Source organism: Hyperolius riggenbachi, chromosome 6 (assembly GCF_040937935.1).
Source record: "Hyperolius riggenbachi isolate aHypRig1 chromosome 6, aHypRig1.pri, whole genome shotgun sequence".
Classification (NCBI taxonomy): Eukaryota; Metazoa; Chordata; class Amphibia; order Anura; family Hyperoliidae; genus Hyperolius; species Hyperolius riggenbachi.
The window spans coordinates 294,734,985-294,762,963 of record NC_090651.1 but is presented as its reverse complement, the minus strand read 5'-3'; the positions used below and the strand labels follow the sequence as shown (position 1 = coordinate 294,762,963).

The 27,979-nt window shown below is 46.3% G+C and overlaps 1 protein-coding gene across 1 annotated transcript in view; it reads right to left on the bottom strand.

Annotated features, from left to right (window-relative positions):
* Positions 1-14,496, bottom strand: part of LOC137522798 (sulfotransferase 2B1-like) — an 81,361-nt gene extending 66,865 nt beyond the window's left edge. The window contains exon 1 of the mRNA XM_068242890.1: positions 14,440-14,496. The gene's annotated coding sequence lies outside the window, so the exon portion shown is untranslated. The remainder of the gene's footprint in view (positions 1-14,439) is intronic.
* Positions 14,497-27,979: the final 13,483 nt, after the last annotated feature.

Sequence of the window (27,979 nt, the reverse complement as noted above, 5' to 3'; positions counted from 1 at the left end):
GAATCCTGGTCTAACCCAAGGTCACCTTCACTAAACAATGATGAAAGCAATGGGCTGACCAGCTTGTTAACTGACCAGAGGCCCAATTAATCTGAGGGGAGAGAAGGTGCAACCAAGGCATGCCAAGGATGATAGTGGAGGTTGTCATGTGTAACACAAAAAAATGCAACTTCTCCCTATGCAGCACCCCTATAGTGACTACCACCTCGGTGTCTGAGACAGACGACGGCTACGTTGCAGGGGGGAGTCATCCACTGCCGTAACCTGGATAGGTGGTGTTACCGGGGTGAGCGGAAAACCCAAATTTTTAGCAAATTCGTAATGCATAAAATTAGCCGCTGAGCCCGAATCAACGAAGGCCTCAGTGACTTCAGATTTATCCTCCCATGCAATCGTACACGGAAGAAGCAATCTTTTATCCTCTAGGGGTAAAAGTTGTACGCCTAGGGTATTACCCCCAACTGCTCCTAGGCAGTAGCGTTTCCCGATTTCTTAGGGCAATTCTGTACTCTATGACCCCCCTCTGCACAATCAAGACACAACTGCTCTGAAATCCGGCCTCTCCGCTCCACCTGAGACAACTTCGACCGGCCAATCTGCATCGGCTCAGGTGAAGGCGAAACGGGAGGAGGTGGAGTCACAGGAGGCGCAGCGTAGGACACCATCTTTACATGATTTCTACCCCGGGTCTGTCTCTGATAGCGTAGCCTACGGTCGATCCTGATGGCCGATGAAATGGCCTCATCAATGGTCTTAGGTTCAGGCTGACTTAACATAAGATCAGAGACCTCATCTGACAATCCTGATAGAAAACAATCTAACAGAGCAAAGGTGTCCCACCTGGCTGATACTGACCACCTTCTGAATTCAGCAGCATACTCCTCGACCGGACTCTTGCCTTGACGTAATAACTTGAGCTTCCGCTCAGAAGTCGAGGCAATGTCTGGATCGTCGTAAGTTATTGCCATAGCTTTAAAAAATTCATCTACTGAGGTTAGGGCTAAGTCTCCAGCGGGTAGACTGTATGCCCAGGTCTGAGAATCGCCTGATAATAAAGTCTTAATAAATGTGACCCTTTGGGCCATAGTTCCTGAAGCTCTAGGTCTCAACTCAAAGTATGATAACACTCTACTCCTAAAATTTCGGAAATCAGATCTGTGACCAGAAAAATTTTCAGGTACAGGCATACGTATGTCTGAGCTAGGAGGAGATCGCACTTCGTCCACAGCCGTCTGGAGAGTTTATAAAGAACCGGAAAAAGCGTCAATTAACGCCCGGTGATTACCCAGCACTTGGTTGATGGTATCCACCGAAGTGGTAAGTGCGCCCAGACGGTCGGTGTGTGCGTCCATTTGCATTTTGGGTCTGGCGTTCTGTAACGATCGGTGTAACACAGAGAGGATCTGATCATCAGTGATCTGCAGTATCACCGAGAATACAGATATATACCCGATTATTGATGATCTGCAGTATCACCGATAATCAGATATATTTCTAACCTCTGGACACCTGAGAAATATGAGTGTTTGTGCAACAGTAATACTTTGAGGAGAGCACCCGTATTGAGGGTGCCAGGCAGTAAGAGGTACTGCTCAGAGAACAGGTTCCTTCCAATGGTCTGATGCTCCCCAAGGGGCAGAGCCAGGCTGAGAGTGGGAAGGACCAGAGTGTGTGTGACACCAATGGTGAAGTGTCACTGACAGGTCTGTGAACTATCTCCAAACAGGGAAGATAGTTCTCGAGGTCGGACAAGCCAGGTCGGCAACAGACAAACAGATCAGATGCAGAGACAGGAGACAGATTCGGAATCTAAAGACAAGCAGGGTTCAGCAACAGAGTATCAGTTATAGCGAAGTACCAAATCAGAGATCAAGAGAGTGGTCAGGAAAGCAGAAAGTCATAACAGATAATAACAATGCCTAATCTTAGGTGTGAGTTCCGTGATCGTCAACACCCTGGAACTAGTCTGATATATAACAGAGTGATAATACAGTTCCCTAGTCTTGGGTGTGAGTTCCTTGATCATCAACACCCTGGAACTAGTCTGAAGTATAACAGAATGGTAATACAGTTCCCTAATCTTGGGTGTGAGTTCCTTGATCATCAACACCCTGGAACTAGTCTGAAGTATAACAGAATGGTAATACAGTTCCCTAATCTTGGGTGTGAGTTCCTTGATCATCAACACCCTGGAACTAGTCTGAAGTATAACAGAATGGTAATACAGTTCCCTAATCTTGGGTGTGAGTTCCTTGATCATCAACACCCTGGAACTAGTCTGAAGTAATAACACAGAAAATGTCACAGATACTGACAAGGTCTGAGTGCTACCAGGGCCGGATTTCTGGCAAGTCAACCTAGGCCATTGCCTAGGGCGCCATAATTTCAGCAGTGTTTGGGGCGGCTGAGGGGCAGGAAAGTGTGTGCACTGCAGACAGAGGTGTCGGGAGTATATAACATCAAAGCGCCCAGCCACCAGCTGAAGCCTCTACTGCAGTAACACTTTCCCCCCTGCTGTAAGCAGCCAGACCAGATCTGTCCTCCTCCGCCCTGCATTGTTTGTAAATAATAAGCAGCGGGCGGCGGGCAGGCTGAGTCGGGTGGCACATGAGTCACTTGTGTGGCGGTGGGGGATGAAAGATCCCTGCGGGGCACTGGGGTCAGGCAGCAATCGTGGTGGAGTCTCTGCACTTTCCCCAGCTTCTGCCTATTTCTGCAGGACAGGGTGTGAGAGGTAATGATTTCCGTACAAGCCGGGGAGGCTCTTCTGATCTTGTTTATTTACCTCTCCGTGCAGGCTGTACTTCCTCCCTCTTCCAACAGGTCTGCTCGTCTCTCCGCCCCTCCCCCTTAGCATTGTGGTAGTATGAAGCTGTATAGAGCCGAGCAGACCTGCTTGAGGAGGAATGGAATAGTGCCTGCACGAGAGGTACAAATGAAAGTCAGCACAGCCAGCTCTGCACAGGGGGAGGGAGAATAGAGGCTGGGATGCAAATTGAGATCAAACTGTGAGCAGCTCTGCATTTAACACCACGAGCATTTTTACACTTAATGCGAAATCATGCTGCAGCCTTTGCTCCTCAGTCAGTGCAGCACAGACGCTGCAGGCAGCATCAGGAATGTGAGGCTGAGAGCTCTGACAGGCTGCAGCTCAGCTATACAGATCTAAGATCTTATGCCTGCTTGTCCTGCATTGCAATGTTTGTTTGGGGAGAGAAGGCTCAGGCACTGTGTGTGTGTGTGTGTGTGTGTGTGTGTGTGTGTGTGTGTGTGTGTGTGTGTGTGTGTGTGTGTGTGTGTGTGTACACAGTGTGTGTGTGTGTGTGTACACAGTGTGTGTGTGTGTGTGTGTGTACACAGTGTGTGTGTGTATGGTGTGTGTGTGTGTGTGTGTGTGTGTGTACAGTGTGTGTGTGTGTGTGTGTGTGTGTGTGTGTTTACAGTGTGTGTGTAGTGTGTGTATGTACAGTATGTGTGTGTGGTGTGTGTATACATTGTGTGTGTGGTGTATGTAGTGTGTGTGTGTGTGTACAGTGTGTGTGTGTGGTGTGTGTACAGTGTGTGTGTGTGTGTGTGTGTATGTATGTAGTGTGTGTGTGTGTGTGTGTGTGTGTGTATATATATATATATATATAGAGAGAGAGAGAGATCACAATCTAATTTTAGCCATAGTCAGAGTCTAATGTCCTATCATATTTTTATTTTGTATTTGAATACCACTTGCGTGATAGCTGGCCTAGGGTGTTGAAAAGTAGAAATCCGGCCCTGAGTGCTACCACGTAGTGATTGCAACGCCAGACACCAGAGAAATGACCAACACCCAGTATATATACTATAGCGCTCTCCAGCGCCTCCCCTAAGTGCTGGACCAATCAGAAATGGTTGAATTGTCAGCTGACCGGCTTGGTCAGCTGACACCCTTCTGGCTGTCATAAAAGTTCTGCCTCTTCATGCGCGCGCGCGTCCTTCTGAATCTGTGTGGACTATCAGTCCCAGCCACACCAGACATGTCTTTCAATGTATCCGCTGTGCTGTGTATCTGCTGTGCAGGGCGCGGAACCAGCCGCACCGCTATCCGGGCATGCGGCGGTTTCTCCGCGTTCAGCCATGCTGACAGATGTAGGCCAAACCGCTGCGTCAGATGCGGAATCCGCCGCATTGGACGCGGAAACAGACGCCTTGCTCTGAGCACCCGCGGCGGCTTTTCCGCGTTTTCTCACATAAGGCATCTTAGATGGCTTCAGAACTGCCAAAGCTACGTTCAAGTCTGTCCCATGCAGCGTCGAGACCTGTAGCAGGATTGGAAGTGTAAACTGTTTTAAAGAGACACTGAAGCGGAAAAAAAAATATGATATAGTGAATTGGTTGTGTACTATGAATAATTACTAGAAGATTAGCAGCAAAGAAAATATTCTCATATTTTTATTTTCAGGTATATAGTGTTTTTTCTAACATTGCATCATTCTATAATATGTGCAGATTACACAACATTCAGCATTCAAAATGAGTCTTTCAGAGCAGTCTGTGCACTAATGACCTCTCCTCTAGCAGAGGAAAAGAAAACAGTTGAGATAATAAAAGTCAGATAACAGCCCTCTCCAGGACTAAACTTAGTCGGAGAGTTAATGGCTTGTTTGCATAGAGATAACAACTGGAGTTTCTTAACTCTTCCTGTACTGGAAACAATTAGACTGATGTATCTGATCTTAATGTTTTATTTCTTAGCTGTACTACACATACAAATCATAATATCATAATTTTTTTTCCGCTTCAGTGTCTCTTTAAGTCTCTTGATACTCTCAGCAGACTGGGGACCTAGCCACCTGATGAGTAGGTCCAGATTGTGGCCTTAAAGGTTTATTTCCAGCCTCTGTAATTTTCTGGTTTGTCATCAAACATGGTGAGGCCCGTTCTAGTGAGTTTTCTGCGAAGGATGTACTTAGCAAACTGCGACATGTCTGTGTTTTCAGACTTTGGGTATACAACTGCAGGCAGAACGGGGTTGGTTGTAGAGGCAGGTACATTGATTTTGAGTGATTTGGGAACATAAGATGGTGCCAAGGCATTTAACACCAGAGCTGGTGTACAATCCAAGGGTGTGTTGGTTTGTAGCTGTAAATTAGTGGGTTCGTTAGTAGGTGACAGGTCGATGGGATAGTGAGATAGAAGGTCTTTTCTATCCGTACGTGTTTTTGTCATTGGAGAAGGAGCAGAAAATGTAGAGAGAACGCCTTGGTTAAGTGCTTTGGCTGCTATGACAGATCTATGGAGTTTTGATGAGGTCTGTGATGAAATTGATGCATAGGATTTAACAGAGTGATTGCTACTGACATCTCTTTCATTGACATTTACAGCTTGCTCTAAGACTCTTAGTCTTGCCATGTCTTTGGCGTGCTCACATTGCTTTTCCAAAACTTCCATCTGTGCATTTTTCCATGCAGCCTCAGCTCCCATCTCAGCCTTCTTCTGTGCAGCCTCGGCTTCCATCTGTGCAGCTATAGCTTCCATCTGTGTCTTCTTCTGTGCAGCCTCAGCTTCCATCTGTGCCTTCTTCTGTGCAGCCTCAGCTTCCATCTCAGCCTTCTTCTGTGCAGCCTCAGCTTCCATCTCTGCCTTCTTCTGTGCAGCCTCAGCTTCCATCTCTGCCTTCTTCTGTGCAGCCTCAGCTTCCATCTCAGCCTTCTTCTGTGCAGCCTCAGCTTCCATCTGTGCCTTCTCTTGGGCGAAGGCTGTCTGGATTTTGGAAGCTTCAGCATCAGCGTGGTCTTTGATGAGTTGTTGGCTCAGAGTAGAAAATGTTGATTTTAAAGATTTGGAAGATCGTGTGGATTTTGAAGATCGTGTGGATTTTGAAGATGGTGTGGATTTTGAAGATGGTGTGGAGCACTTAGAAGTTGTGGAGAGATGGGATCTGGATTCATAGAGGCATGCGATTTTTACATCTGTTTTTGCCCTTGTTTGTATTACTAAATTATCTCTTTCAAGATTGAGCTCATTCAATTCCCTTAGTTCTTGTAAGGAATTTTCTGTGCTGTGCCGCTTTAAGAGATCAGCATATTTGTCACAGTCTTTGATAGTTCTCATAACCAGTTCGGCCTATCTGGACGAGTTTCCTCGTCCAGATAGGCACTGCTGTTTTCCCTGCGTGGTGCGCGCGATCGGGCGCGTGGTGCGCGCGATCGGGCACGCGCCCGCGTGCGCACCCACCGCCCGCCGCTAGCCCCCCGATCAGTGAATAGGAATATAATTCCCATTCACCGATCTAACTTCCCCGCAGAAATACCGACGCTTTCTCTCCAGAGAGCGCGGTATTTCTGCCCCCAGGAAACTTTTCCCCAGCATTTTAGTTCCTGGATGCGAGATCGTTCGCATCCAGGACTTTTTTCACTGTGGCCATCTTGTGGCCAAATAGTAAACTGCACCCACATACATTTTTGATTAAAAAAAATATATAATTTTACATTTAAAATTAGCAGTTTCCCTCCCACACCAAAAATTACCCACATACACTTTTTTTATTAAAAATTAAAATAAAAAATACAATTAAAAAAACACAAAAACAACATAAATAGTTAGCCAAGGGTCTGAACTTTTTAATTATGCATGTCAAGAGAATATGTTATTATATTATTTAAAATTATAAGCTTATAAATAGGGATGGACGCAAATTGAAAAAATGCACCTTTATTTCTAAATGAAATAACGGCACCATAAATTGTGATAGGGACATCGTTTAAACGGTGTAAGAACCAGGACATATGGGCAAATAAAATACATGCGTTTTAATTACGGTAGCATATATTAATTTAAAACTATAATGGCCAAAAACTGAGAAATAATGAATTTTTTTCCGTTTTTTTCTTATTTTTCCTGTTAAAATGCATTTACAGTAAAGTGGCTCTTAGCAAAATGTACCCCCCAAAGAAAGCCTAATTGGTGGCGGAAAAAACAAGATATAGATCAATTCATTGTGATAAATAGTGATAAAGTTATAGGCGAATGAATGGGAGGTGAACGTTGCTCGGATGCATGAGATTTTTGGCACTGCGGCGCTGAACTGGTTAAGCAGTATTCAATTGCTTAAAGGACTTACGAGGCCAAAATGGCTAAAAAAGCCAAGTACCTGCAAGATGTTTAAATGCACGGAGGACGCCGTCCGCGCCCTCCGTGCAGTTCCGCCGGGTCCCCTTCCTGTGCTCGCCCCCCGTGCCGATCGAGACCCCACAGGCCGGGTCGGGCTCTCGTGCCGCTCCCAATATGACCGCTTCCTCTGGCCATAGCTGCGCAGTCCGCCTGGCCGCGAGTGCGGCTGCGCAGCTCTAGGGCCAACCCCCCGAACCACGCACTGGGTAGCCAGAGGTACAGTTGAGGTTACTTATCTTTGTGCACTCTGTTTTCTCCAGAATGCCTCCCATTCCCTGTTATTTCTGATTCTTTTATTTGACTGCCTGTAAATGCCCTCCCATATTCAGAACCATTCCTGCACTGCAGTCAGAGCCATGAATGAGCGCATTTGTACGAAGCATGCATGAGTTCACAAACTGTGCTGGTTCTTTTTACAGAGCAATGAGCATATGCAGTTCATGAACTCGCACATGCTCAGTACAAATGCGCTCATACCTGGCTGCGTTTGTGCAGCAGGAGTGTGGCTGAAGACAGGAGGGAGCTTACAGATAAAACACTAATAACAAGCTATGGAAGTGACATATTTGGAATCAGTGTGCAGAAAATAAAGTTGACCAAAAGGAAAAAAAAAAAATAGTCCAAGATATTTCCATTTAAAACCTATTACGAGTAAAGCACAGGTACTTTATCAGCGGCATCATGAACTTACACGGTCCCAGGGACACATGCAGGCCCAGTGATTACACGCTCCTTCACAGCTGCGGGTGCTGTATATAAAAAGCCAGGGGACCCTGGAGTAGTGTTCAAATGATTGTTATTATTCAGATTGGTGTCTTAAATAATTTGGAGGAAAACTTGAATGTTACACATGCTGATTATGGCAGGGGTGTCACTAACTCTGCCCATTGCATGATATTGGTGGAATGGAACGCTGTGTGCAGCGCAACGGCAGCAACCAGGGTGTGCTAAACCCCCAGCTAGTTTACTATCAGTACAGGCACAGAATAACAGTACATACTGGAGGTGGCAGGAATAGTAGCTAGATCTGTGTCCCCTGACCCCCCCCCCCCCCTTCCTCTGCAGTATAATAGCTACATGTGCCCCCTTACTCCCCTAATCCACCCCTCCACCCACCTCATAAACACATTATAATAGCTAGATTTGTACCTTCCCCCCCTCCCCCAGTATATAAGCTAGAAGTGTCTCCTGACCCCCCTCCCCCCCAACACACAGCTAGATGAGCTAGATGTGTCCCCTGACCCTCCCCCCCCCCCCAAACACACAGCTAGATGTGTCCCCTAAACTGCCCCCCCCCCCCTAAAAAAAAAACCACACAGCTAGATGTGTCCCCTAACCCCCCCCCCCCCCCCCCCCAACACACTGCTAGATGTGTCCCCTCCCCTGACCCTCCCCCCCCCCCCCAAACACACAGCTAGATGTGTCCCCTGACCCTTCCTCCCCCCCCAAACACACAGCTAGATGTGTCCCCTGACCCTCCCCCCCCAAACACACAGCTAGATGTGTCCCCTCCCCTGACCCTTCCCCCCCAAACACACAGCTAGATGTGTCCCCTGACCCTTCCCCCCCCCCCCCCCCCAAACACACAGCTACATGTGTCCCCTGACTCTCCCCCCCCCCCCCCAACGCACAGCTAGATGTGTCCCCTGACCCTTCCCCGCCCCAAACACACAGCTAGATGTGTCCCCTGAATCTCCCCCCCCCAAACACACACCTAGATGTGTCCCCTGACCCTCCCCCCCCCAAACACACAGCTAGAAGTGCCCCAACCCCCCTACCTCCAGTGTGGTAGCTCCTTCACCCCTTCCCAGCATTACTGAGATGCAAAATGTGGTGGACAGGCAGACAGCACTCACCTCCTCCTCATTGTTCCAGGGGCTACAGGTCCCTATCTATTCTCTGTAGTGTAGCTACTCTACTCTAGAGGTTTAGCAAGCAAGGGGCCTTATCCCCTCCAGAGTTAAAGGGAAGATCCGCGCAGACTATAAAAAACAAACTGCACTTACCTGGGGCTTCTTCCAGCTCCTGGTAGTCGATCGGTGCCCTCGCCGCAGCTCCTCCCCCTCCCAGCGTCCAGCGATGAAGAAGCCGACCTCGCCAGGTCAGTTTCCGGGTCGGCTTCATGTGCGCTCCACGGCACGGGTCACGTGGTGTAAGTGACGTCATCTGCAGTAGTTTTGCGCGTGCGCAATAGAGACCCGATGACGTCCCTACACCACGTGACCCCCCGCAGTGGAGCGCACAGAAGCTGACCTGGTGAGGTCGGCTTCTTCATCGCTGGACACCGAGATGGAGAGGAGCTGCGGCGAGGGCGCTGATCGACTACCAGGAGCTGGAAGAAGCCCCAGGTAAGTGCAGTTTGTTTTTTATAGTCTGCACAAACCTTCCCTTTAAGTTAACAGTCAAGAGTTAACATTTAACATGCCGCTGTAGTTCCGCAGTGTCGGCACAAGTCACGTGGTGTGCTCCCGGGCCCCCGGCATGCAGCCCCTGCTGGAGTCGGACGATGTGTAACGGGGTGGACTTCACTATGAGATCCAGGGCAAGAGGGTGAAGGTGAGGGGACTACAACTCCCAGCATGCCTCCCCAGCCTTATATGTGTGTGTCTATGGGGGGGACTATAGCTCCCAGTATGCCAAACTCTCTCTCTCTCTCTCTCTCTCTCTCTCTCTCTCTCTCTCTCTCTCTCTCTCTCTCTCTCTCTCTCTCTCTCTCTCTCTCTCTCTATATATATATATATATATATATATATATATATATATATATATATACATATATATATATATACACACATGAATGATAGTGGCTGTGTGAGGACACATGGCCTGGCCAGCAGTGATAGTGGGTGTGTGAGACCAGGAGTTATTAAAGAGGCACTTAAGCCAACTAAAAAAAATGAGTTTTACTCACCTAGGGCTTCCCTCAGCCCCCTGCAGCTGTCCGGTGCCCTCGCAGCCTTGCTACGATCCTCCTGGACCCGACGGCGACCACTTCCGGTTTCGCCGTCAGGACCCGACAGGCTGGGAACGCGAGTGATTCTTCACGTTCCCAGCCACAATAGCGCCTGCTATAGCAACATAGAGGGAGCTATTGTGGCTGGGAACACGAAGAATCACTTGCGTTCCCAGCCTGTCGGGTCCTGCCGGCAAAACCGGAAGTGGTCGCCGTCGGGTCCAGGAGGATCGGAGCGAGGCTGCAAGGGCACCGGACAGCTGCAGGGGGCTGAGGGAAGCCCCAGGTGAGTAAAACTCATTTTTGTTTTGTTGGCTTAAAGGGATACTGTAGGGGGGTCGGGGGAAAATGAGCTGAACTTACCCGGGGCTTCTAATGGTCCCCCGCAGACATCCTGTGTTGGCGCAGCCACTCACCGATGCTCCGACCCCGCCTCCAGTTCACTTCTGAAATTTCTGACTTTAAAGTCAGAAAACCACTGCGCCTGCACGCCTGTGTCCTCGCTCCCGCTGATGTCACCAGGAGTGTACTGCGCAGACACAGACCATACTGGGCCTGCGCTATGCGCTCTTGATGACATCAGCGGGATCGAGGACACGGCAACGCAGGCGCAGTGGTTTTCAGACTTTAAAGTCTGAAATTCCAGAAGTGAACCGGAGGCGGGGCCGGAGCATCGGTGAGTGGCTGCGCCAACACAGGATGTCTGCGGGGGACCGTTAGAAGCCCCGGGTAAGTTCAACTCATTTTCCCCAGACCCCCCTACAGTATCCCTTTAAGGTTCACTTTAACTTGTAACCAAAGAGCTGCCTCTACTGCTTATGCTGCTGTAACCTGATCCCTCACCCTCAGTGAGCTGGGAGAAGTTGAGTTCCTAAGGGCTCTTTCACATCAGAGCTTGCGTTAGAGAACGCTCAAAGCATACGTTTTGTTGTATGTGTTTTAATGCGTTTTGATATGCGTTGCACTGCAGTGAGTGCGTTTTCAATGCGTTACAGGACATAGGAAAACGCAGGTAATTTTTTTTTCTTTTAGTTTTCAACTTTCCACATTGTTCCTCTGTTGCATTCTGGGACTGATTGCCTGCGTTAACGGATTAAAAACGCACATAGTGTGCATTTTACATTGACTAACATTGTAACGCTAAAGCTAGCGCCGGCCGAAAAACTGCGCCTGGGTGCAGTGTAACGCAACGCACAAAAAGGCTGCGTTATATGTGAAAGCTAAAATGAAAGTCTATGGACTTTCATTGCACCTTGGGTAACGCAAACTTTACCCTTTGCGTTGAAACGCAGAAAATCTGCCCTAATGTGAAAGAGCCCTGCTAACTCTTCCCAGCTCAGCAGAAGCTGCAGTTCCTCACTGTGAACCGAATCACTCCTTGTGATGATCCGGATGATTCGACTCATAAAAAAGATCTGGATCAAAGATCCGAATCATTCATGATCCGGACAACACTAGTAGCTACACTACACAGGAGACTGAGGACCTGCATCGCCTGGAACACCGGTAGAGGTGAGTGCCTGTCTATTGCTTCCTATTCCCACTGCTGCTAGTGGGAGAGCTGCAGCTGTCAGCCTGTGAATGTAAACTCCATCCTCAGGCTGCCAGCTGCAGCTCTGTCAATAGCAGCAGTGGGAATAGGCTGATAGCCACGGACCGCCGGACCTGCTTGTCTCCCCATCAGCAGCAGCCTTCAGTAACAGCTGTGCCATGGTCCTCTTCCTCTCCCCATCAGGACGCCACTCCTCCTTCCTCCCTGGTCGGAACTACAAAGTAGTTGTCGGCCCAGCGGCCAGGGAGATAGCAATCCAGGGAGATAGTTCCCCCTAACCTGCTATAATGCAGGGACTCAGTGAGGGAGGGGGGCTGTAGGGGGCCCCGGTGCCCAGCTTTATTATAAATATATATACATTTAAAAAAATCCTCTCAGCTGCGGGCCCCCTGTGGCATGGGGCTTGAGGCAGGCTCCATAGCATTGCTATGGTTGCTATGGCGATTGCTACGCCACTGATCTGTAGGAAGTGTGGAAATTTCCATTTGCAGCCAGAAATACTGCAGTGCCATCCAATCTGAACCAACTAACGGCTGTTTTGCAGCTAGACTTTTAAGCAGGATGAAATCATAACATTTACTGTAGTTTGCAAAACATGCTGGGACCAACTCTGTGACCAACTGCGTATGTACGGGTTGTGGACCCTGGCATGAAAAATGTGAAAATGGTAGTTTAACCACTTGCCGACCGCGCACTCATAACGCGCGTCGGCAAAGTGGCAGCTGCAGGACCAGCGACGCAGATCTGCGTCGCCGGCTGCAGGCTAATTAATCAGGAAACAGCTGCTCGCGCGAGCGGCTGCTTCCTGTCAATTCACGACGGGGGGCTCCGTGAATAGCCTGCGGGCCGCCGATCGCGGCTCGCAGGCTAAATGTAAACACAAGCAGAAATAATCCGCTTTGATTACATTTGTACAACACTGCTAACAGTAGCAGCGTTGTACCAGATCAGCGATCCCCGGCCAATCAGCGGCCGGGGATCGCTGTCACATGACAGGCAGAACAATAATATATTGGCTTTTTCAAGCCAACATAATAAGAATAAACTTAAAGTGATTGTGATTGGTTGAATATGTAAACACTGAACTGAAATCAATGTGTCAACTAAAATATTACAAGCAGTAAAAGATAACAGTAATTAGCAACACCTTTTTCACAAGACCCATGGGTCAGGGCTAGTTCACAGTGCTTAGCTGTGTTGCAGAATAATTCTGCATGTGAACTCACTGCCCGTACAATTAAATTGGCCTGTTCACAGTACTGCATTGTAACTGATCGCGTTATACTAACTCTCGAGAAGGATATGGAGGCTGCCATATTTATTTCCTTTTGAGCAATACCAGCAGGGTCGGTTGTGGACTTTTTGCTGCCTGAGGCAAACTTGTGAGGATGCGCCCCCTCCCTCTGCAGGAATTAGAACAATTGTGCAGAGAGCAGAAAGCTTTTTTTCTCCGTGCCCAGACTCCACAAGCATCACTACAGTACACAGCACTTGTAGGGGTAGTAGGGGTAGAGAGGCTGGGGGTAGAGCAGCGCTGTACACAAGACCCTATGGAACACTGAATAGGGACTGTCTACAAATCTTTGTCTGCAAAACTTTGTACAATTCCTTATCAGTGGCTGAGCAGATGCAGTCTTTAGAACAATTGTGCAGAGAGCAGAAAGTTTTTTCTCCGTGCCCTTAGTAGTCAGTCTCTCAGGACAGGGAAAATAAACTTTTTCCCCCACAGGGCCCCCTGCAGCTTCTGGGCCCACCTGCATCCCTTACAGGGTCTATTGTTACGCCCCTGTGGTATTCAAATATAGCCAGTTCGTAGTAACAAACATGCTGGAACAATGGAGATCCGCGTAATGGAACAAAATTCCTGGACACAGTCCAATCATATCCATGTACCATCAGAAATTAGTTCATGCAGATTTGAATATTATAGCAGGCATGTGTCCATGAATGGATATTGCATGACCCAGCAGCGAGCAAGCAAATATGACAGAGTAAGCCGGCAGCTGACAGTGTTAAAGCATCCCAAAAGTCGGTTTGCTTCAGACAAACAGTTTGCAATGGTGTTGCATGACCCGACAATGGGTAATCAGTTTGAGCAGAGTGAGCTAGCAGCTGACAGTAATGAAACATCCAGCAGTCAGTTTGCTTAGAGCGAAAAAATTGTTTGCAATGCTCGCCGTGGCATAGTCTGGTCACAGGGTATCCAGTGGATCCAGAAGCACATATGGATCTTTACCAAGATAACTATTGGCTGAGGCGGTCGTTATCAGTTGCCTCAGACTACTTTGATCATGCGCGTGTAGGAACCTTTAGATAATTTTGTGCAACATTTGTAAAACGCCTGAATTCACTAAGCTTTATCAAACACTTTATTGATAATTTTGAATTCACTAAGGTGTTATAGATTTATTGAACATCTTATCAATAAAACATTCGATAAATATATAACACCTTAGTGAATTCAAAATTACATTTTACCCATGAGGTAAATTATCAAACGTTTGATAAAGTATTTGATAAAGCTTAGTGAATTGAAAACGTTTGATAAAGCTTAGTGAATTGAGGCCATATTGATTAAAGCAAACACACAGCTATAAACATTCAGCAACAGTGTTGTGGAGTATTTTCACTAAACTGCGCAGTAATCAGAATAACGTGCGAAAAAGTAATAGGAAAAAGTAATATATTGCATTCTGCTCTATTTATCGTGCGGTAAGACTTCACGCATGTTATTCTGATGACTGCAGTTTTGTGAATATACCCCTATGAGAGAAAACTGGATAAGACTGACCTGACGGCTCCAGGAAAATCTTCTTTGCCAAATATGTGTTTCCTTGTTGTACCTTTTCCTCAGTGACGAACCTAGAATCCCAACAGAGCTGCTACTACTAGTCCTCTGTTAATTATACATCAGTTATTATAAAATAAGTAATTCAGCACCTCCCTCCAGCTATTGAGCTTCCCACCTAGAGCTGACAGCAGAGAAAGGAACCTTGCTCTGTTTATTCCAATGCTGGCATGTTCTGCTTACTCAGGGCCGGATTTGTACTTTTCAGTGCCCTAGGCCTGCTGTCATCTACCGCCCCACTCAGAACTTCCTCTCTGCTTCAAAAGATACACAATAACATAATAACCTTTAAAAAAAACATTTCTTTGTTACAGCTGATACAAATCCTGCAATAAATCGGCAGTGTCTACTTCCTGCTTTCATGGAAGCAGACATATTGTTAACATCCTGTGCTTTCAAATTAGCTTAGATGTTGTGGCAGTCAGGGGACACAGGAGAGATCAAATTACAACGTCAGATTAGACACAGATGAGGGGGAATTACACAGGCTCTCTAAAAAAATACAAGGTAGATTTTTCTATGTTTTCCTTCTGTCCTGTGCAAGAGTTCAGCTCCACTTTAAAGCATCTGAATGATATTTATTTATATTTGAAAAATCTATGTATCTCTTTTGAATGTTGAAAGTACATATGGTGGTTTGCTCTAACATATTGACAGTATACAGGAACAAAGTTTTAAGAAGGCTTATTCACAGAAAGATTACTTTTTTTCTTTTAAGCCAATAAATGGTATCATCCTCATTCAAAACTCTCTGCTTTCGCTGTGGCTAAAATGGTACAATGTTTTACTGCTACAGAAAAAGGAGAAGGATGCCATACTATACAGACTAGCATAGAGGTAGTAACAGCTCAGGTGACAGTGACAGTTTAGCGATGAAAGTAAAGCAAACAGCATTTTTATTCCTCTCATAGATGGTAGGAACAGAAAATGAGTCAGGAAAGAGTTAACTGAGACCACTGCTGGCTAGGAAGAAAAAAAAACCCTAAAGCCATAAATTTAAGTAGACTAGAGATAAGAAAGTGTAATTTACAGCTGCTGGGGTCAGTGTCACAACTGTAAAGGAGAGAGTGAAGAAATTAGCAGGGTTCACTGATGTCTTTGAATGCCTGCATTAAAACTCAGCGGAATTTAGTTCTATCTGCTTTGTAATGTAAATCCCTGGTATTTCTCACATCAACTTGTATGATCATGATAAGAGGAACTGATCATCAGATGAGGTGACAGCAGATGTTGATTGAGAGAGAGACTTGCTGGAATTGGGGAACTCTGGAATTCAGCTATTAGTGCAGAGCAGGGCGCTGGCTGGCTGCGCTGCGGGACCAGAAGAGGTGATTAATATTGACATATGACCTCTTCTCTCTCCAAGTCATGCCGCCCTTCTTATCTTATCTGATTTTATCGCCCTAGGCCGTGGCCTTTGTGGCCTTTCCAGAAATCCGGCCCTGTGCTTACTGCAATTGGATATACCAGATAATACATTTTTTTTTATAAATAATCTAAATAGAGTTTGTTTATTTCACCATAACGGATATAAAGTACTGAGACGTGATCAGCATTGGCACAGTGTAATCAGGTGCATAACTGGAAGGAAAGACAAAAGAGACAGAGTAACATTTATTTACAAACTCCAAGGATGCAACGCATTTCACGGGTCACTATCCCGCTTCATCAGGCAATAGTTTGGAGGGTACAAAGTCGGGTCAATATTGTGGCCAAGCGCCTCTGTTCCTACATAGGTAAGTATCTGCCTTTTTATACACATACAAGTCTATTCACTGTCCATTGTTAGAGTGAGCTAACATCTGAAAAGAAGGATCAGCAGGGAGTTGAAGCTAGCAGGCTGATGGATGGATCATCAGGGAGACAAAAACTGCTAAAAAAAAGATCTATTGTGCCACAATCAAATGAGGTAGTGAGAGAGTACATAAAAGATAATAGGGACTTACCAGCATATGGTCAAAGTTACACCCAGAGCCTCTGAGCTATGGTGTAGCATGCTGGAGCTTTTTATGTAGGGTAGTGTGGCTAATTAGCCAATAGGAATGCTGAAAAGGCTGCTGCGTCATCAGGGGGAGGCCGGTGCAACCAAATCGTCCCACCGCTCGTAGCATTGCGCATGCGTGTAGGCGTGTTAATGGCATTGGGCCGTGGCGTCATTAGGGTGTGGCAATACGACCTTAAAGAGAACCCGAGGTGTGTTTAAAGAATGTTATCTGCATACAGAAGCTGGATCTGCCTATACAGCCCAGCCTCTGTTTCTATCCCAAACCCCCCTAAGGTCCCCCTGCACTCTGCAATCCCTCATAAATCACAGCCATGCTGTGAGGCTGTGTTTACATCTGTAGTGTCAGTCTTAGCTGCTCCCCCACCTCCTGCATCGCTCCAGTCACTGCCCCCGTCCCTTCCCTCCAATCAGCAGGGAGGGAAGGGATGCAGGCGGGGACTGGGGTTCTGCAGGAGGCGAGTAGAACAGCAGACTGACACTATAGAGATAACCACAGCCAGCTCTGACAAGCTGTTTGTCAGCAGCGTGGCTGTGATTTATGAGGGATTGCAGAGTGCAGGGGGACCGTAGGGGGTTTTGGGATAGCAACAGAGGCTGGGCTGTATAGGCAGATCCAGCCTCTGTATGCAGATAATATTCTTCAAACCCACCTCGGGTTCTCTTTAACGTCGCACCGAGTCATACGTAAATTGAGATAATCGCATACCATAGTCCACGATTGCTTTGCACATCTGCAGTCCCATGTGGCTGCTGGTGCCATCTTTGAGAGGGGCCAAGTGCTGACGGCTCTTGCAATCTTGCCTGGCGCATTTAAAACAAAGTCTCCCCCCCTCCTCCCTCACCTGAGGGCCCCCCCTTTGCCGCTCCTCCCTCCAGGCTAGAATGTGTAGCAGCAGTGAGCGAGCAACAACTTACTACTTCTTGCATCCCGCTCTGCGTGTCGCTGCTCTTGTCTGGTCTTTTTGCTTATCCAATTACGCTCACTGTGATTCCTGTGAGAGCGTGATTGGACAAGCAAGAAGACCAGACCAGAGCAGCGGCAGGCAGAGCGGGGTGCAGGAAGTAATAAGTAGTAAGTTGTTGCCCGCTTGCTGCTGCTGCTCATTCTAGCCTGGAGGGGGGAGTGGCAAAGGGGGGGGGGGCCCAGGGGACGGGGGAGACTGCCCCACCCCCTCCCCACTCCTCTGTTCCCGCCGCTGCTCCTCCTTCCAGGCTACCCAGTCTGGGGACACCTATAGACCTGGCTAAGCTGGGGACACCTATAGACCTGACTAAATTGGGGACACCTATAGACCTGGCTAAACTGGGGACACCTATAGACCTGGCTAAACTGGGGACACCTATAAACATGGCTAAACTGGGGACACCTATAGACCTGACTAAACTGGGGACACCTATAGACCTGGCTAAACTGGGGACACTGACGGACCAAACGCACTGTGGAACGCACCGCAAAAAGCTGTTTGTGTAGTGAAGATAGTGGTTTTCAAGCCCATATGTTCGCCGGGCTGAGGTAGCTTAATGACAGAACAACAGTGACTGTCCAACTGATCGAATTTGGTCTGTCCACAATGAAGCAACGACCTTATTATCTGTCTTCTTGGGTCAGGTGTGCCCCCCAACCCCAACACACTCATTTAGCCGTTCATTGTGGTATGCAAGCCTCTTCACCGCGGCAAGGTAACGATCACGAAGGAAAATTGACACATGTACATGCCTTTTGTTTTGTTGTTGCAGCCGCAGTGCAGCCAGAAAAATTAGGCAGGCATGTACACGCACCACAAAAATTATTATAGCGACAGCTGCTAGCAGCGGCCTTAAAAATTCAGGAATCCGCCTGGAGTCCTGGACCCTGTTGGTGGTGGCGGAGAAGGCAGTCAATCGGCCTGCAGGCAGAGGTGCTGTGTGGGGACTGACTTAGTCTTGGGGCCGGCAGTCACACGGCGTGCAGGCAGAGATGCTGTGTGTGGGGACTGACTGAGTCTTCGGGCGGGCAGCAGCCCTCCGGGATCCATGCCTCATTCATTTTGATAAATGGGAGGTACTGAACACTTTTTTGACCTAGGCGACTTCTCTTCTCAGTGACAATGCCTCCAGCTGCGCTGAAGGTCCTTTCTGACAGGACGCTTGAGACAGGGCAAGACAGAAGTTGGATGGCAAATTGTGACAGCTCTAGCCACAGGTCAAGCCTGCGTACCCAGTAGTCCAGGGGTTCCTCGCTGCTCACAGTGTCTACATCCACACTTAAGGCCAGGAAGTCGGCTACCTGCCGGTCAAGAAGTTGGTGGATGGTGGATCCGGAACAGCTAAGGCGAGGCGTTGGACAGTCATCAGAACAATTGTGCAGAGAGCAAATGTTTTTCCTCTCTGTGCCCTTAGTTGTTAATCTCTCAGGACAGGGAAAAGAAACTTCTCCCCCATGGGGCCCCCGGTAGCTTTTGGGCCCCAATGCGGCTGCATCCCTTGCAGGGTCTATTGTTATGCCCCTGTCTGCACTTGACTTTCTTCTTTCCTCCTACAGAATCACCTCCTTCCATTCATGTATACAACATTACTCATGAGCCTCAGAAGCTCACGTGATTCTGAGGAAGTGAAAGGAACAGAGCCAGACAGCTGAGGACTGAGAGGAGAGAAGAACACCTCAGCTGATCGAGGGATGGGTTCAGTGCCCAGTCTAACTATAACCATGAGCGAAAAGGCCAATATTCTTTTTCACGTTAATTTTCGTGAAAATAATGTAAAATTTGATTTTCCAACAAAGAAGCCTTAGAAAATAAGTTGCTGTAAAAATATAGTTTTTCCGTGTTTTTGCTACAGAAATATGGATTCTTTTGCTTTTTTCACAAAAATTTGCTCAAATTAAAAATAAGATTTTCGATGCGAAAAATTATTTTGGTGAAAATTTGCAAGCAACACTGCCTATAACTGTATTTCTGGAGAGAAAAGGATAGCATGGCACTTCCCCTTTAATCATGTTGGTCGGTGAGGGTTCACAATGGTTAACAAACATTCACAACAGCCTATAAATCTGTTCATATAATTAGAACATAGGCAGACGCAGGGGGGATTACATCTGCCAAGAATCCCCCCTCAGACCAGGGCTGGGCGGTGCGGTGTCTGGGGACAGTCACAAGTTGAGACACCAGAATATCTGCAGGTATCTTGCAGCTCACAGCACTGCCCCCTTTCTTTCCCTGCTACAGTTGACTTTGGATGTAGCAGCAGCATGGAGCAGCTCAGGGGGAACTTAACAGAGGGCCGTCAGGGATTAGCACAGCCCTGTGCCTTGCTGTGTGAATGCTTCACTTTCCCCTTCATTACCAATGTCAGCTGTCCTCATTATCTGTATCCAAACTGCTCGATCCTGTTGTCGATCAGGAGTAGATCGGCCATTTAGGAAGTAATTTTCAGATCCTGTCAGTCGAACGGGAAATTGCATTATGTGTCCTACCATATTATTATACTGTACTGTGCGTGGCTGAGGGAGGCCTTTCAGGAATCGCCCCCCCCCCCCCACCCCCTTTAAAATCCTGGGTTTGCCCTGTAGAAGAAAGCAATCAAATCTTGCAGAGAAGAGTAACAGAGGGACGTGCACCTTCCATCTTAACCAAACATGGTTTATTGCAAGTGTACAGATAATGTGGTTGTATCAAGAACAAGTAACCATCAGTGTACCTTGATCATCGCTGTACAGGATGTCGGTGGAGGAGGTGGGAGGTGAGGGAAGAAGGGTGGGCCTAGTGACGGCCGTTTCACGTCCTACTGGACGCTTGGTCACGCTGTGTTCCACGTGACCAACGCACCATGACCAAGCGTCCAGCAGGCAGCTGGCAGCAATAATGTTGCTGCTAGTCACTCACCCAGTACAGATGTTTATAACTAATAATATTTTCTGCTTTGTGCAGCTGGTTAATCATGTAATACTAGGAAAAACCGGTACTGAGATAAAGACTACAAACTCCAGCCTATATATGGTAATAGTTTGTGTTTATGGTCAGTTTTGGAATTTGTACCCAGTTGCAAGATTGGTATATTTCACTTTTGATCATAAATTATTTTCAGAGACAATGAAATTATGTTCCCTGTGTAAGTGAAAGATGGAACCTGTTTACACCTACTGGGGGGCGGGGCTTGGATCCCAATGTTTCAGTCAGGAATGCTGTCACCGTAGGTTCCTCTGGATGGAAAGGCAGTGTGCTGTCGATACTTTACCACTTACAGTGATGGACATTTGAAGCTTTTGAGGGCCACATTTGGCCCGCAGCCCTTGAGTTTGACACCTGTGAGTTAAATAGTAGGCTGGACTGCAGTGAGACACTCAACCCAGACGTCAGATCTATGTAGAGTACCACATTTCAGTTAATGTTTATGTCTTTTGTATCACTGCTATTATGTACCTATGTAACTCATGTTATTTTGAAGGGGAACTGAAGTAAGAGGTATACGGAGGCTGCTATATATATTTCCTTTTAATCCATACCAGTTGCCTGGCAGCCCTGCTGGTCTATTTCTCTGCAGTAGTATCTGAATAACACCAGAAACAAGCATGCAGCTAGTCGTCAGATCTGACTTTAAAGTCTGAAACACCTGATCTGCTGCATGCTTGTTCAGGGGCTATGGCTAATAGTATTAGAGGCAGAGGATCAGCAGGGCTGCCAGGCAACTGGTATTGCTTAAAAGGAAATAAACATGGTGGTCTCCATATACCTCTCTCTTCAGTTCCCCTTTAAAGAACTCATTTAATTCAAATGAATTGTCTGACAACATGCGTAAAATGAAAACCACCAATACTTCATTTACAAATCTTATCACTAGAGATGGCCCGAACGGTTCACCGGCGAACGGTTCCCGGTGAACTTCCGGGGGTTCACGATCGCGGAGAACCGCAAACTTTTCCGGAAGTTCGGTTCGCGCCCATTATGCACCATTAGGGTCAACTTTGACCCTCTACATCACAGTCAGCAGGCACATTGTAGCCAATCAGGCTACACTTCCTCCTGGAGCCACTCCCCCCCCCTTATAAAAGGCAGGCACCGCCTGCAGTAAATAGAGAAGGGACAGCTGCTGCTGCTGAAGACTCTCATAGGGAAAGATTAGTTAGGCTCTTGTAGGCTTTTTAGCTTGCTCCTTGCTGTTTCTTATTGCTAAAATAGAACCCCCCAACAGCTCTTTTGAGACCTAATCTTGTTCTTGTGATCGATTTTTTTTCTGTGTGTCCCACTGACACTTGTGTTGCATAGACAGCCTTGATAATTCATACTGTGTGTGTGCCACTGCCAGGCCCAGCACATTCAGTGACTACCTGTGTGTGTGACAGGTGCACATTGTAATACCCATTACTGCATATATCTACCTACCTGTTGTTGAAACTTAAAACAAACAAGCAGACATATCTATATAACTAATTTAGTTATATATTTCAATTGTAGGCGAGGTCAGGGGAAAGGTCAACGACCTGAAACAATTAACTATACTCAACCATAGAGACACAAGAGCCACCTGACATATAATTAATAGTATTAGAAAATAATACAAAATTGGCTAGAGAAGTACTGAATATATGCAAATATCTTTATTAATCACCAACCACAAAAATTAAAAACAATTAAAAACAATACAGCCAAGCCTGGGCCAAAAATGCCTAATGTAACAAATGAATAAAGAGCCTAGTGCTAATAAAAATTCATCGAGGAAATTATATTTCGCCTGGGGGTCTCTGTGATTAAATAATATGTCACCGTGCCAAGATTAAATAATCAATATATAATTGGTAATAGAGGCACTGTGTCGCAGAGTTAAACCACAGGGGAGATATAAACGGGATAATCGCAATACATATAGTAGCGTTCCCACTAGTTGTTGCCAATAAAGTGCTAGTGCATAAATAACAATCAATAGTGTTCAAAAATTCACAAATAATTAATTATTCAAAAAGCAGTGATATGATGTAAGGTGCATAGAAGTAAGTAGCAAAAATTAGTGGCGTGCAATGTGGTAAATTGGGTAGAGAAGGAAGTTAAAAGATATGACAAAGGAAAAATAGGGAGCACAAGGCTCAGAGTGCCATAAACATGAGGCAATTCTAGATAGTCAGCAGCAAAGTGGGGAAATAGCAAGAAGGCTCACCAGTAAGACGTAGTAAAGAGGTCCAGGATGGCTGAAGACGCGCTGCTCGCGCTGTCCGCTAGCTCCGCTGAATCTGCAAAGGGACGTAAGTCTGAAGAGGCTGGCACGGTTTAAATTGTGTGCACAGGCGCGGCCACGTCTTTGGCTGAACCCACGTGCCGTCTGACGTCAGCATGCGAGGTCAGTCGTGAGCCGATTGGAGCGCATACTATGAAACGCATGGAAAAGCAAGTTCGCCATCTAGTGGGTAGTATGTCTACCCCCAGAGATCTTTAAAGCGGTTTAAAACCCTGACATAATATTCAATGAAAACATGTTTACCTACTTTTTATATGCCATACGGTTATCGTATTTGCATTTGTGCATAAGTATTATTATTCATTTAGAAGTTATAGGTTTCCAAAAGTACAGTTTTTTGCTTTGTGAGCTGACTTTGCATTTTCTTAATAACTGGTTTTATTCATTGCTGTTTTGCAGGGAGACAAGCTTTCAGTGTCTCTCTGTCTCCAGCAGCTTCTCTGCAGTCAGGGAATGTGTCACATTCCTCACTTAATACATTTAAGTAAACACAATGTAACATTATCTGAAGTTTGGATGCGGCAGCATTTCACTGCACTGAAATTTCAAGCTCTGTGTGTAACCCTTCGAATGCTAGTCTAGTAAAAAAAAAATGCTGGTTGCATATAATATGCTGTTTATAATGTTTTAGTGCAAAGATGAAATGCAGGGTTATATTACATTTTTTTAAGTGTTAAGGGCAGCTACCCGTGTGGTGGTTGCTCGATTTGCTTGTTAATGCCACCCACTAAAAATGTATTAAATTACAGTGATAACTCACGCATTATATTACATGATTTCATAAATTGCCAAACTCCGTGGGTAATTTACCTCCTTGAGTGTGGGTGTACATTGAGATATGTAGGACAAACGAAAAATCCTCTCAAGTCTAGACTTCAAAAGCATTGTTCAAGTATAAAATTGGCACCCAGAGACTATTTTGATGATAAAACTTTAACCACTGTGGCAGCGCATTCCCTGATATGTCCTATAAGCAAAATGGAGAATTGGAAAGTCTATGGGCTTCAAAAGTTACAACCCAACAGTAGGGGTGGAAACTTTGTTACCAAGATGCTACAATGGGAGCTTTGTTGGATTCACAAATTAGGTACAAGGGTCCCACAAGGCCTTAATGAAGATTTTAATTTGGGCTGTTATTTACCACACTAGCGGTTTGATCTTGCAGTTTCTTTTTCTCCCCATACCCTGACCCTTTTGTATTCCATCTTTTTTATCTACGGCTTTGAGGTAAGGAGGCTGGACTTACTACCTTCCCTCTTTGTGTGATATACAGTTGGTGGACAATAACTGGTCATCTTCCTGTGATGAGGGCTTTTCTTCTTTTTCCACATTTAATGTGAATTGGGGCCCACATATTGTGAGTAGATGTGGGTCTGTGCTAACTACTCTACAGTCTTAGGTAAGGAGACTGGACTTCCTTTACTAAGCTTTGTTCTCTTGGATACACCTCTCCCTAAGAATTTGATTTTCCTCACCTCTTCAGAGATGCCTGTGGGATGTAACTGTTGGATTTATGTACTCTATGATAATCTCGAATTTTTCCTTATATTGTTGTTTCTATTATATTTAGGATTATTTTCAATGTCTTTTGGTCATGGAGGACTGACTATGACCTACCTGGCTTATATGGGATTGCTATTCTAGATGATGGAACCCTATTACCTGGAATTTATAGTCCCCTTAATTGATTTTGTGAAATATAGCAATCATGAATGCTGTCCCTCTAATTAATTTTGTTAAATATGTAATTAAGATTGTTGTCCTTTTTGAGTAATTTTTAACTCCTTAATAATGTACACCTTATTGATACTTTGTATTCAAATCGTGAGAGATATTTACATTTATATACATAAATTGTTCTTTCTTTTATTGTCATTTGAGGAGATCTGTAATTCTTATATCTTTGTTATATATTTTACTTGCACTTGCAATATTTACTTTGTCCACAAGATGGCGGCTGATTTCTCCTTGATTCTTCTTTACTCTTTTCTTTCTGTTTTACCCATACTACCCATTAGATGGCGAACTTGCATTTTCATGCGTTTCCTAGTATGCGCTCTAATCGGCGCACGACTGACCTCGCGTGCTGACGTCAGACGGCACGTGGGGTCAGCCAAAGACGTGCCAGCGCCTGTGCACACAATTTAAACCACGCCAGCCTCTTCAGACTTACGTCCCTTTGCAGATTCAGCGGAGCTAGCGGACAGCGCGGGCAGTGCGTCTTCAGCCATCCTGGACCTCTTTACTACTTCTTACTGGTGAGCCTCCTTGCTATTTCCCCACTTTGCTGCTGACTATCTAGAATTGCCTCATTTTTATGGCACTCTGAGCCTTGTGCTTCCTATTTTTCCTTTGTCATATCTTTTTACTTCCTTCTCTACCCAATCTACCACATTGCACGCCACTAATTTTTGCTACTTACTTCTATGCACCTTACATCATATCACTGCTCTTTGTATAATTAATGATTTATTAATTTTTTAACACTATTGATTGTTATTTATGCACTAGCACTTTATTAGCAACAACTAGTGGGAACACAACTATATGTATTGGGATTATCCCGTTTATATCTCCCCTGTGGTTTAACTCTGCGACACAGTGCCTCTATTACCAATTATATATTGATTATTTAATCTTGGCACTGTGACATATTATTTAATCACACAGACCCCCAGGCGAAATATAATTTCCTCGATGAATTTTTATTAGCACTAGGCTCTTTATTCATTTGTTACATTAGGCATTTTTGGCCCAGGCTTGGCTGTATTGTTTTTAATTGTTTTTAATTTTTGTGGTTGATGATTAATAAAGATATTTGCATTTATTCAGTACCTCTTTAGCCAAATTCGTATTATTTTCTAATACTATTAATTATATGTCAGGTGGCTCTTGTGTCTTTACCTACCTGTTGTTCACAGTGCACCCACCTACCTACGTGAGTTGAGCGCACGCAGTGTCATTGTGCCTGTCCGCTACCTGTCTGTGTGTGACAGGTGCACATTGTAATACCCATTACTGCATATACCTACTTACCTGTTGTTCACAGTGTACCCACCTACCTACGTGAGCGCACGCAGTGTCACTGTGCCTGTCCGCTACCTGTCTGTGTGTGACAGGTGCACATTGTACTACCCATCACTGCATATACCTACCTGTTGTGTTCAGTGCACCCACCTCATCACTGCATATACCTACTGGTTGTGTTCAGTGCACCCACCTACCTACGTGAGTGCACGCAGTGTGATATACCACTCCGTGCATACCTGTTAACTGCACCTCTGTGACTGCACATTTTATTAGTCAAGTCAGTGCATACCTTTCACTTCATCCCCCCTGATATGGACACAACGGACAAAACAGGCAGAGGTAGAGGCAGACCCAGAGGAAGGCCACCTGGCAGGTCTGCGCGAGGTCGTGTTGATGTGATTTCGTGCAGCCATAGCCCAAAGTACAATTCTCAGAAGAAGGCACGTCCCATCAACTCCCAAGATCGTCAGGACGTGGTTAACTATTTAACACAGAACACCTCATCTTCGGCAGCCACCAGCGCTGCTACAAGCACCACATCTGTTGCATTTGACACTTCACAGGAGTTAATTGTTGGGAAATTAACTGATTCACAGCCATTATTGTTACAACCAGATGAAGGTGTTAAGCAAGTTACACCACCTCATATGTCTGAGTTAGGTGGCGACACTATGGACGTAATGTGTGAAGATGATGAAGTACCTGCTGTTGGTGCAGTTTATGAAGTGTCTTCGCAAAGCTGGGCAGGATGATTATGATGATGACGATGATACGGATCCCACATATGTTCCCAATACAGGAGATGAACAGGGGGAGTCAGGAGTAGGAGGAGACGAGTTGCTGAAAGAAGCAGGGGGAGCTCGTCATCGGAAACAGCTGGTGGCAGTGTCCGGCGCCATGTATGTACAGCCAGCTAACATGCCCTTCAACGTCAGCTGCTGATGCCACCATAGTGCCATCACTCCAGGGGGGCTCAGCGGTTTGGAAATTTTTTAATGTGTCTGCCTCAGATCAGAGCAATGCCATCTGTTCTCTTTGCCTCCAAAAATTGAGCCGTGGAATGCCAACACTCACGTAGGGACAAGTGCCTTATGAAGGCACATGGAGAAAAGGCACAAACTGCAATGGGAAGAGCACCTGAGCAAAAGCATCACACAAAAGAAAAGCCAACCTCCTTCTCCTCTTCCTCCTTCAATCGCTTTCTCCCTTGCACCTTCACAGCCACCCTTCTCCACTCCGCCTCTGCCCTTGAGCGGTTCTTGCTCCTCTGCCCACAGCAGCTAGGTGTCCGTGAAGGAAATCTTTGAGCGGAAGAAGCCAATTTCTGCCAGTCACCCCCTTGCCCGGCGTCTGACAGCTGGCGTGGCGGAACTGTTAGCTCGCCAGCTGTTACCTTACAAGCTGGTGGACTCTGAGGCCTTCCGTAAATTTGTGGCCATTGGGACACTGCAGTGGAAGATACCAGGCCACATTTCTCTAAAAAGGGGATACTCAAACTGTACCGTGAAGTGGAGAGGCAAGTGGGGTCATCTCTGGCACATAGTGACTTGATCACTTACGCTTACTTCCTGGATCAAGCTGTGGAGGAGTGTGAAGACGAACAGTTACGGCAGGAACAGTTGTGTAAGCAATTTTCATCAGATTTACAGTAGATGTTTCCTCGTGTGAGGAAGAGGAGTCAGACTCGGATGATGAGGAAGGTGTTTCTTTGGAGGAGGAGGAGGCGGCGGCAGAATAACAACCACAGCAGGCGTCGCAGGGGGCTTGTGCTGCTCGACGTTCCCGTGGTATTGTTCGTGGATCGGAGGAGGAGGAGGACATACCTGACGTCACTGAGGAAGAGCAAGAGGAGATGGATAGTATGTCTGCATCCAACTTTGTGCAGATGGCATCTTTCATGCTGTCCAGCCTGTTGAGGGACCCCCGTATAAAAAAACTCAAGGGGAATGAGCTGTACTGGGTGGCCACGCTACTAGACCCTCGGTATAGGCACAAAGTGGCGGACATGTTACCAACTCACCTGAAGGCAGAAAGGATGCAGCACATGCAGAACAAGCAGCTATGCTTTACAATGCGTTTAAGGGTGATGTCACAGCACAACGCAATAAAGGTACCACTGCCAGTAATCCTTCTCCCATGTCCACGCAGGCAAGGACAGGACGCTCCAGCGATCTCATGGTGATGTCGGACATGCGGACATTCTTTAGTCCAATGCCTCACCATAGCGCTTCCGGATCCACCCTC